This window comes from Podarcis melisellensis (genome assembly GCF_964234715.1).
Source record: "Podarcis melisellensis genome assembly, chromosome: 12".
Lineage (NCBI taxonomy): Eukaryota > Metazoa > Chordata > Lepidosauria > Squamata > Lacertidae > Podarcis > Podarcis melisellensis.
In genome coordinates, this window is record NC_138544.1 from 10,583,538 (window position 1) to 10,593,257 (window position 9,720).

Sequence of the window (9,720 nt, forward strand, 5' to 3'; positions counted from 1 at the left end):
TTCAAATGGCAGACTTTTCTCTGGCTTTCCTGTCAAACAGAGGACCGTATTCAGCAAAGTAGGACACATTCCCCACCCTGCCCAAAATGGAGAAATGCACAGATAGAACATTTTAGCAAAAGCCACAAAGCTGCAGGTGGTTATCCATGTCAGATGGGGGGGGGACATCTACAAAAACAGAACAGCACAATAGAAAAGAAGAAGAAGAAGAAGAAGAAGAAGAAGAAGAAGAAGAAGAAGAAGAAGAAGAAGAAGAAGAAGAAGAAGAAGAAGAAGAAGAAGAAGGAAGAAGAAGAAGAAGAAGAAGAAGAAGAAGAAGAAGAAGAAGAAGAAGAAGAAGAAGAAGAAGACTCACATAGGACTGACTTTAGCATCCCTGGCATTTAAGAATTGCTCCTAGAAACATGCTCACAATGAAGGAATTTCCCCCCACCCACCACCCAGCAAAACTGTTGGGCCTGGCATAAATTTCATTTATGGAGGGTTTCTTCCTCTCTCTTTTTCACCTTGACAGGTGGAGATGACACAGAAAGTATTATTATAAGAACATGCGAAGCTGCCTAATAATGTCAGTATACTTCTTACGGTGCATTGAGAACTGCAGTGACTATCCAAAAATCTCGGGCAGTCATGCTTACCAATCATTTACTTGAGATCCTTCAGACTGAGCCTAGAACTGACCAACTAGCACAGGGTTAGGATCTGGCCCAATTGCTTTCTCAATCCAGCCCGCAGATGGTCTGGGAATCAGCGTGTTTTTACATGAGCAGAATGTGTGCTTTTATTTAAAATGCATCTCTGGGTTATTTGTGGGGCATAGGAATTCGTTCATTTTTTTCCTTCAAAATATAGTCCAGCCCAACACATGGCCTGAGGGATGGTGGACCAGCCCATGGCTGAAAAAGGTTGCTGACTCCTGAGTTAGCATGTGCTTAAGTCTCCCAGTCTTATCTTTGCCTCAGTGCTACACTGGAAGCGAGGCAAGGGGCAGGTTGAGTTTCCTCACGACTCTCAACCGTTGCTGCCTGTTTATACTTTGTCCCATTGAAGTGAATGAGAGTCATTAAGAAGTAGGTCATCTCCAAGTTTAAGAGGGCCTCAGCAAAGTGCCTCCAGGGGACCCAATCCTGTGAGGTGAGGGTCCGCTTCAGATTTGCAGGAAGGCTCCCCTTGCAGGGCAGCAGGTCTTCTATTTTTTTTATAAAAAAAAACTATAAGGCACAGCAATGCTTCTGAGAGGCAGTATCCTTGCAGGCACAGTTCTCCTCCCCCCCCCCAAAAAAAATGCACCAGACTAACAGGACATCCAGTGCATTGTGGGGGAGAACAACATGGTGGCCACCTGTTGAATTGTGGCTTCCAAAACTCAATCTTCCAGGGGAGCAAGTGGACTGAAGGAGGGCAACAGAAGAGCCTGGTGCTTTGGGGCAAATGGGGCACTGCCCCACTAACCTCAGCTGACCCACACTTGACTTCCTTCTTACAGTGAGCTCAGGGGGTGGCACTTCTGGTCAGCTCCCTCCTCCTTCATCTCAGGCTACGCACACACATACACACACACACACACACTATAAAACACAGTTGAGGCACAGTCTTTCCCTCAAAGAATTCTGGGCGCTGTAGTTTGCCCCTCGCAGGGAATCCCCAGCAACCCTTAACAAACTACGGTGCCCAGAATTCTCTGGGGAGAGTGCTGTGCTTCAAAGCATAGTGTGTACGCTGTCACAGAGTTGCCTTCCTAGAATCACTTGCAGAGGAGGACGGAGACAAAAATATAGTGACCCATCAGCTCTGCCTGGCATTATTATGAGTCTCTCTGCCATCTTCTCTACCAGGACCCAGAAGGAGGAGCCACCACTGGCAGCCAAGTTTCAATACCTTGGACCTTCTTGCTGGGTCATGTGGCACTGGCAAGTGCCTGAAGATGCATTGATAGAATTGATCCTGTCTCTTTCTGCATAGTTCTGCCTCTTCACCCACGCAGCCTAATTCTGCATTGCATTTCCTTGTCATGCTACAAGTAGGGATGTGACAGAATCTTGGAACCTGGCTTTGAATACACACACACACACTCAAGGCACATTGCCACACCTAGAGGGAAAAGGGAGATTGTTTCAGGGTGCAGCATGCGGCACGCAGCTTTCCTTAGATTATGTATATTAGCAGGTTGTCAGATTCCAAGAGGCCGCCTTTGCCGCAACAGCTGCAGCGTTCCTCTGGTAGCTGTCACATTCTGCGGAGACACTTTGTTCTCCTTTGAAAAGGGGTCACTCAGGTGGCAGCTTTGATGGGAGCAAGGCGCTGAACTGCCTGTGCTCAACCCCTGCTCCTTAATTTGAGAAGCAGCCTACGGCAGGCGAGCTCATGCATCTTCCCCACAAACCACCTTGTCGACCTGCAAAGCTCCGTCACTGCTGTTAGCTGGCTGTGGTGGTCTATTATTCTACACTTCTAATAAAGGAAGCATTGCATATTAAGAGAAAATGTCCCACAGATGAGGCTGCTCTGAAGGGGGCCGGCCTTGATTAAACTAGGTTGTTCCGCTAAAAAGTCCTTGGCGTGTTCTCTGAGCTATAGCTGTTAGCGTTGCAGCAGGGTGACAAGAATTGCCTCTTAACTAATTGGAAAACTCCCACAGAGTTTCAAAATACTCATTTGGATCAGCAAATCAATAGCAGAAACGGTAAGCATGCGAATGTGGAGGAACCGTGGCATCTGCGCAGAGCCTATGTGCATCTATTAATTCTGGCTGGTTTGTTGCCGTCGTTCGCTCCGAGAATCAGCATGGTTTCATCAAACAGAGGATACAAAACTCTTCCTTTTCAAAGCCCATTTTTGTAGCTTGTTCCTACCCAGAAGACACACCAGCTAAAATTTGAAACACTGGCTAAAATTTGCAACACTAGAATGTTTGCTTGTTATAAACTCCTGTCCCTTGTCCGTAGCTGTCAACTTTCAGATTTGAAAAATAGGGATCAGTAAGGAAATCAGCCCAGAGTGCTCACTGGAAGGACAGATCCTGAAGCTGAGACTCCAGTACTTTGGCCACCTCATGAGAAGAGGAGACTCCCTGGAAAAGACCCTGATGTTGGGAAAGATGGAGGGCACAAGGAGAAGGGGACAACAGAGGATGAGATGGTTGGACAGTGTTCTCGAAGCTACCAGCATGAGTTTGACCAAACTGCAGGAGGCAGTGGAAGACAGAAGTGCCTGGCGTGCTCTGGTCCATGGGGTCACGAAGAGTTGGACATGACTAAACGACTAAACAAGAACAACAACAACAAGCCTCGCAAATAAGGGATCAGCAGCCAAAATAAGGGATCAGCAGCCTCACCTGTCCCAGGGACAGTCTATGGTTCAACTTTGTAACCAGAGGTTCGACTGAATAGAATCTGAATCACATGCACCACAAGGCCTATGCAGCCTCAACTTAAGATGGCTCCCCAGGCTGGCTTTGCAGCAGCACATGCAACAAAACAGTGTCCAGCGTTCAAAAAACCCCTCAGCTTGCATTAACTAGCCACACACACACGAGGCGGTGGCAGCCTCCCCCCCCCTCGCCATGAGATCGCTGCCTGCCATTTTAGTTAACCAGCTCCTTTCCTTTCCCCCATAACAGTCAATCGAAGGAGCCTCCAAAACAAATCCAAAAGCCCCCCCCCACGAGATCGCCGCCCGCCATTGTACTCAACCAGCCGCTCCTTCTCTTTCCCCCATGTGCTCCCGCTCCAAACAGATCTTATCCCTGGCAAAGGTGAGTGGGCTGTCGATGTATTCATCCGATTCCGAGCACAGGTAAGTTCTGAGCCCCTCCATGCCAAAGGTCGAAAGCCCAGCCAGCAGCCAAACGAAGCCTCAAGCGGTGGTTCCCACAGCGCAGCACCCCAGCAAAGGGATACAGCAGCAAGGAAGCCACCACACTGCTGGGAAGCGCTGAAGCAAAGGCGTGTCCCCAGGCAACGCGGCCAATTTGATTGGCACAAGGCATGCAAGCTCCACCCTCCAGTCGTTCTCAGACTCCTTATTGGTGAGCAACGCAGCCGAGCAACGCAGCTGAGGAGCCTCCCTGGCCGGCAGGGAGGGAAAGGAGCTGCTTCCTTTGAAATCTGGGGAATTTACGGGATATCTAACAATCCGGGATAGCAGTGGGAAACGGCACTGGAATAAGGGAATTTCCTGCCAAATAAGGGAAGGTTGACAGCTATGCCTCTGTCTCTTTTCCTCCTTTACTTCTCTCTCTCTCCCTGAGCATCTTAGGAAGTCTAATGCCAGTTATGGGAGAGAAAGCCTTCCCCCATATGAACTGGCCCATGACTCCAGAGGATCCTGTCCTAGGCTGTATACGCACCATACATTTCAACTACAGTCCCCAAAGAATCCTGGGAAATGTAGTTTACTCCCATAGAGCTGCTGCTCCAAGCACCCTTAACAAACCACAGTTCCCAGGATTCTTTGATCAAGACATGTGATTTTTTTTCAATGTATTCTGTGTGTGTGCACAGGCCTAGTGGTGCCAAAGCCTGCTCTGATCCATCTGTCATCAAACAGGAGAGCAACATTATGTTCAGTGTATAGTCTCCCCTCAGAAATCCAGCAGGAACCCTCAGTGATGTGTTACTGTTGGCAATTAAAAACACTTCTATTCACTTAGCTCACTCGGATACTCTCATTTGCTGTCTTTATTGTGTGATTCCAGATTCCTTGGAGGGTATGGAGTTATCCGAACCCCAAGCTGTCTGAAGGCAATCCTGTATAGGGAGTGTTAAGTTGTGGGTGAACATATCAGACGACACAGCGATTCTTCAAACAGCTCTTGTTTATTCACAGGCCAGGGTTCAGTCAGCCTGCTTATATAGAGCGCCAGTACAACGTTACTGTAACAACTTTCTAAAACTATCCAATCACTGAACGTCACTTTCGATCCCTTATTTGCATAACTATCTACAGTATCCCCCTGCTGGCCCAAGGTGAGAACTACAGTACATAACAGGGAGGGTTTTTTAAAAATGTTTGATGTTTTATTCTGTTTTTATATATGTTGGAAGCTGCCCAGAGTGGCTGGGGCAACCCAGTAAGATGTGTGGGGTATAAATAGTAAAATGATCATTATGGAATGGGACGTCCCTATTTTCTTCAGAGAAATGTTGGAGGGTATGCATTCGGAAGTGCACAGGAAATAGTTATAAGCTCAACTAGAAAATAAATGGAAGCACTGAGAAAGCATTGGGCATGGAAAGAGGTGTAACAGAAAGTGACCATTGATCCTTCCACACCCAAACACCAAAAGAAATCTTCTGTGACCCCAAGTGGAGGGATTTGGGGCCCAATTTTCCCAATTCTTTGGATTATCCTTATATTAGATATACCCAGATTTACAGAAGTGTCAATATCTGTGTTCTTTGAGGGCCACATGAATTAAATGGGAATGCAACAGCTGCAAACACACAGTAAACTCCGGTATGGACAGCCCATAGTCTCACTGAACAAATGGAAACTGCTTATAAAAGTATATGCATCGTATTAGGAATACGTATGCTATAGCCATTGTCCTTATTGGCTCATAATATGCTATTAGCCTATTGCTTTTTCACTAAGATGTTTTCTAAGGCTTGTAAGCTTTAGCCTAATTCATCAGATCTGACACAATTAAAAATCCCATTGAAATGAAAGCTTTTCATTTACGCAAATACGAACAAACAAATATAAATGTTCACTAAAATTAATTGTCTTTTTATATGAGTACCTTTCATTCTGGTTGACCATGGGCATATTTTAATTAGCATTGAATGACTCCTTAATCCCTCATTGAAGTCACAGTCCAATGCTTTGGGCACTAGTTTGTCGCCATGGAAATATCACAAATAACAAGGCATTGTGATTTGTCTCCATCAGCGCAGCAGAAAGAGAGGTTGTCGAGTATCAAGTTTTTAACAAAAATAGCCTTTTGTCCCTCACAAATAAAGAATTATATGGGGGGAAATGTTCAAATCACATGAATTGGCATTATGTAGATATATAAGCTCGGGTGTTTTAGGAGAATTCAGAGTGGTCAGAGCACATCCGAATTATTGACCCACAAACATCGCTTCCTTCGAAACCTCTTCCTACATTAGCAGAGTCTCTGTCTTCAGCTTCTGTCCTCCTTTGTGATAAGAACATAAGAAATAACTCGGTCAGAGGCCCGAGGCCCACCTTGTATCCTGTTCTCACAGTGGCCAACTGGAAACCTTTGAAGAGCATCCAAGCCAAACATGACCACAGAGCAGCACTCTCCTCACTTGTGATTCCTGGCAGCTGGTATTCAGAGACAGACTGCCTCCAAGAGAGGAGATAGAACATAATTGGGCGTTTCCTACAGAGCCTTTCTGCACTAGAGTTCCTTCCTTCACAGGACCCTAGGAAGCTGCCTTATATAGTGGTACCTCGAGTTACAGACGCTAACCCAGAAATAGTACCTCGGGTTAAGAACTTTGCTTCAGGATGAAAACAGAAATTGTGCAGCAGCGGCAGCGGGAGGTCCCATTAGCTAAAGTGGTGCTTCAGGTTAAGAACAGTTTCAGGTTAAGAATGGACCTCCAGAACGAATTAAGTTCTTAACCCAAGGTACCACTGTATTGAGTTACTCCCTTGGGATCATCTAGCTCAGGAGTTCTTAAGCTGTGGTCCATAGATGGGCTTTAGGGAGCCTATGAACTAGGCACTCACACACACACACAAACAGATTTTTCCAATGTAATAAAATAAATTGTATATAGAATTGTGTGTGCATTTGTTTATGTACATTTTTCTGGGATGGCAGTCGTAGCTTTCACCCGATTTACAAAGGGGGCTGTGATGCAAAAAGGAAAGAAAGGAAAAAAGCAGTGGCATTCCAGGATTTCAGGCACAAGACATTCTTAATAATAATAATAATAATAATAATAATAATAATAATAATAATAGAATTTCCAAAGAAAAAAGAAAATAACACAAGAAAAAATAGACTTACATCAAAAAATCTTACAATTCCACATATTGAGATTACCCTGAATCTTACTGAGTTCCCCCCATCCCATCCATGGGTCCTCTTAATTCTATTTTAACTGCATATCAATATTTCTCCAATTATTTCGCCTTCCTAAATTATCCATACTTTCTATTTCGTTACAAGTGTATTTAGAATCCAGCTAATGTTTTGACCTGTTTACAATATTTTTGTATATACATTATAAACATTTCCCAGCTTCCCAGTTAACTTTGCCATTTTGGCATAGTCCATCATCTTGATTTGCCATTCCTCTTTAGTCAAGGTTTTCTCTTCCTTCCATCTCTGGGCGAGCAACATCTGAGCGGCCGTAGTAGCATACACGTATGCTACTAAGGCATGAGACATTCTCAGTTTTACCTGGGAGTGCCAGGAATTGAACTTGGGAGCTTCTGCCTACAACACAGATGCTCAACCACTGAGCTATAGCCAGACCTATGGCAAGGGTGAGATAAATTGATGCACTGCCGTCCCCACAGAGTTGTGCTTCATTTCCCCCCGACACCTCAGGCAGCAAAATGTCTTGAGGAGGCCCTGCCTGAGAACCAAGTTGTTATAGGTTTCGGGAGTGGGGCTCTCCCCCTCAAACCCTAGAAATTAATAAATGGTAGGATTTTGATTTATATATATATATATAATAATTTTTATTGATTTTTACAAATATCATATAACATATCGTATTTTCCGCTCTATAGGACGCACTTTTCCCCCTCCAAAAATTAAGGGGAAATGTGTGTGCATCCTATGAAGCGAGTGCAGGCTCCTTGGCTTCAGCGATAGCAACGCGAAGCCTCCGAAGTCTGCGCTCCGGAGGCTTCATGTTTCTTTCGCTGAAGCCAGGAGAGTCTGGTCTTTGAGGCTGGCGGTGGGGGAAAGCAGTGCTTTCCTCCAACGCCAGCCCCACAAGCTCGGGGGGCAGCGGGAAGGCGCACAACGCCTTTGCGCTGCTCCCCGACCAGTTCTTTGAGGCTGGCGGTGGGGGAAAACTGCGCTTCCCACCACCACCAGCCCCACAAGCTCGGTTGAAATGCCCGCAGGAGCCGCACGCTCTTTAAAGGGTGTGCGGCTCCTGTGGGCTTTTGTGGGAGATGGGGGAATTCTCCCGCAAAAGCACACAGAAGCCGCGCACTCTTTAAAGACTGCACGGCTTCTGCGGGCTTTTCTACGAGGTGGGGGGATTGAGTTGAAGAAAAAACTGCAATCCTTGCTACTGAATTGTTGTTCTTTCATTACAGGGGTCTCTATGTTTGGACATGTATTTTACTGGAAGGCGCTTTTTTTTTTAATCCTGTGCATGTTTTATTTTAATTAAATGCTGTGCACCACTCTGGGAACTTCTAGGTTAAATGGTATAAGAAAATGAAATGAAATAAAATAAAATAAGGGATGGGCACACTTCATTTGGGAGAATCAAACATAAAAGTGTATTATCTTTTCCAACATTACAAACATATTCCAACAAAAAAGTCTAAAGAAAATTAGTAAAGCCTGTCTTAGTAGAAGTCTGCTTAGTAAAGTCTATCTTTTCCCTTTTAACATTTTCAATATTTGCCTCTAGACATTTTAATCTTAAATGTCATTCTAAAGTGCACTTCTCCACCGAAAGGTCCAATCACATGGCAGATATTTAATTATCTAAATCAAGTACCCTCCAAGAAATGAATGTTAGGGTTTATTTCTTGAAGGCTCTTACTCGGCTTGTATTTTCTCCTGCTTAATTGAAACTAATTTTCCTGTTGTTACAGAAAACACCTGGAATGGGAATGATATTTCCAAGAGGTAATTATGAAATCAAAGTGATACTTATTTGCTTAATTGCTAAATCTACATAAACTGAGGAATCTCGGTAATGCTCACAGATTCTCCCGCAATACAAAATGCATAATTTTCTTCTTGTCCTGCTTACCTTGTTCCAAACAAAAGCCCTTTTGATGATGTCAACAGACAGAACTGCTTTTGATGAACTTATGAGTTATCTCTAAACTGATAATGAATCCTGTGGTTCTGGGGTAGTTTAAACCATTTCTTCAGCTGTCTTTGGTGTAAGTATATTTGGAGCTTGAGGGGTGGTTCAGGATCCTGGCTGAGTTTTAATTGGGGTCTAACAAAGTCTCTCTTGCACAAACACACACATGTGAATGCCAACACTTAGCTAAGGAGCAGTCAATTAAACTAAGTATTAAACTTCAACATCAACTTCGTTGGACTGGCCATGTTGTGCAGATGCCTGATTATCGTCTTCCAAAGCAACTACTGTATTCTGAACTTCAAAATGGAAACCGTCATGCTGGTGGTCAACAAAAGAGGTTTAAAGACTCTCTCAAGGCAAATCTAAATAAATCTAGTATAAACACGACAACTGGGAAACACTGGCCTGCGAGCGCTCCATTTGGAGAACAGACTTTACCAAAGGTGTCATGGGCTTTGAAGATACCTGAACTCAGGACAAAAGGGAGAAACGTGCTAAGAGGAAGGCATGCTTGGCAAACCCTCACCGTGATCGGCTCCTGCCCAGAAACCTATGTCCCCACTGTAGAAGGATGTGTGGATCCAGAATTGGCCTCCACAGTCATTTACGGACTCACTGTTAAGACCATGTTTTTGGAAGACAATCTTACTTGGCTACGAGTGATCGCCAAAGAAGAAGAAGAAGAAGCCTACATTTTACATGAAGCATCATGATGGAGCATAGATCT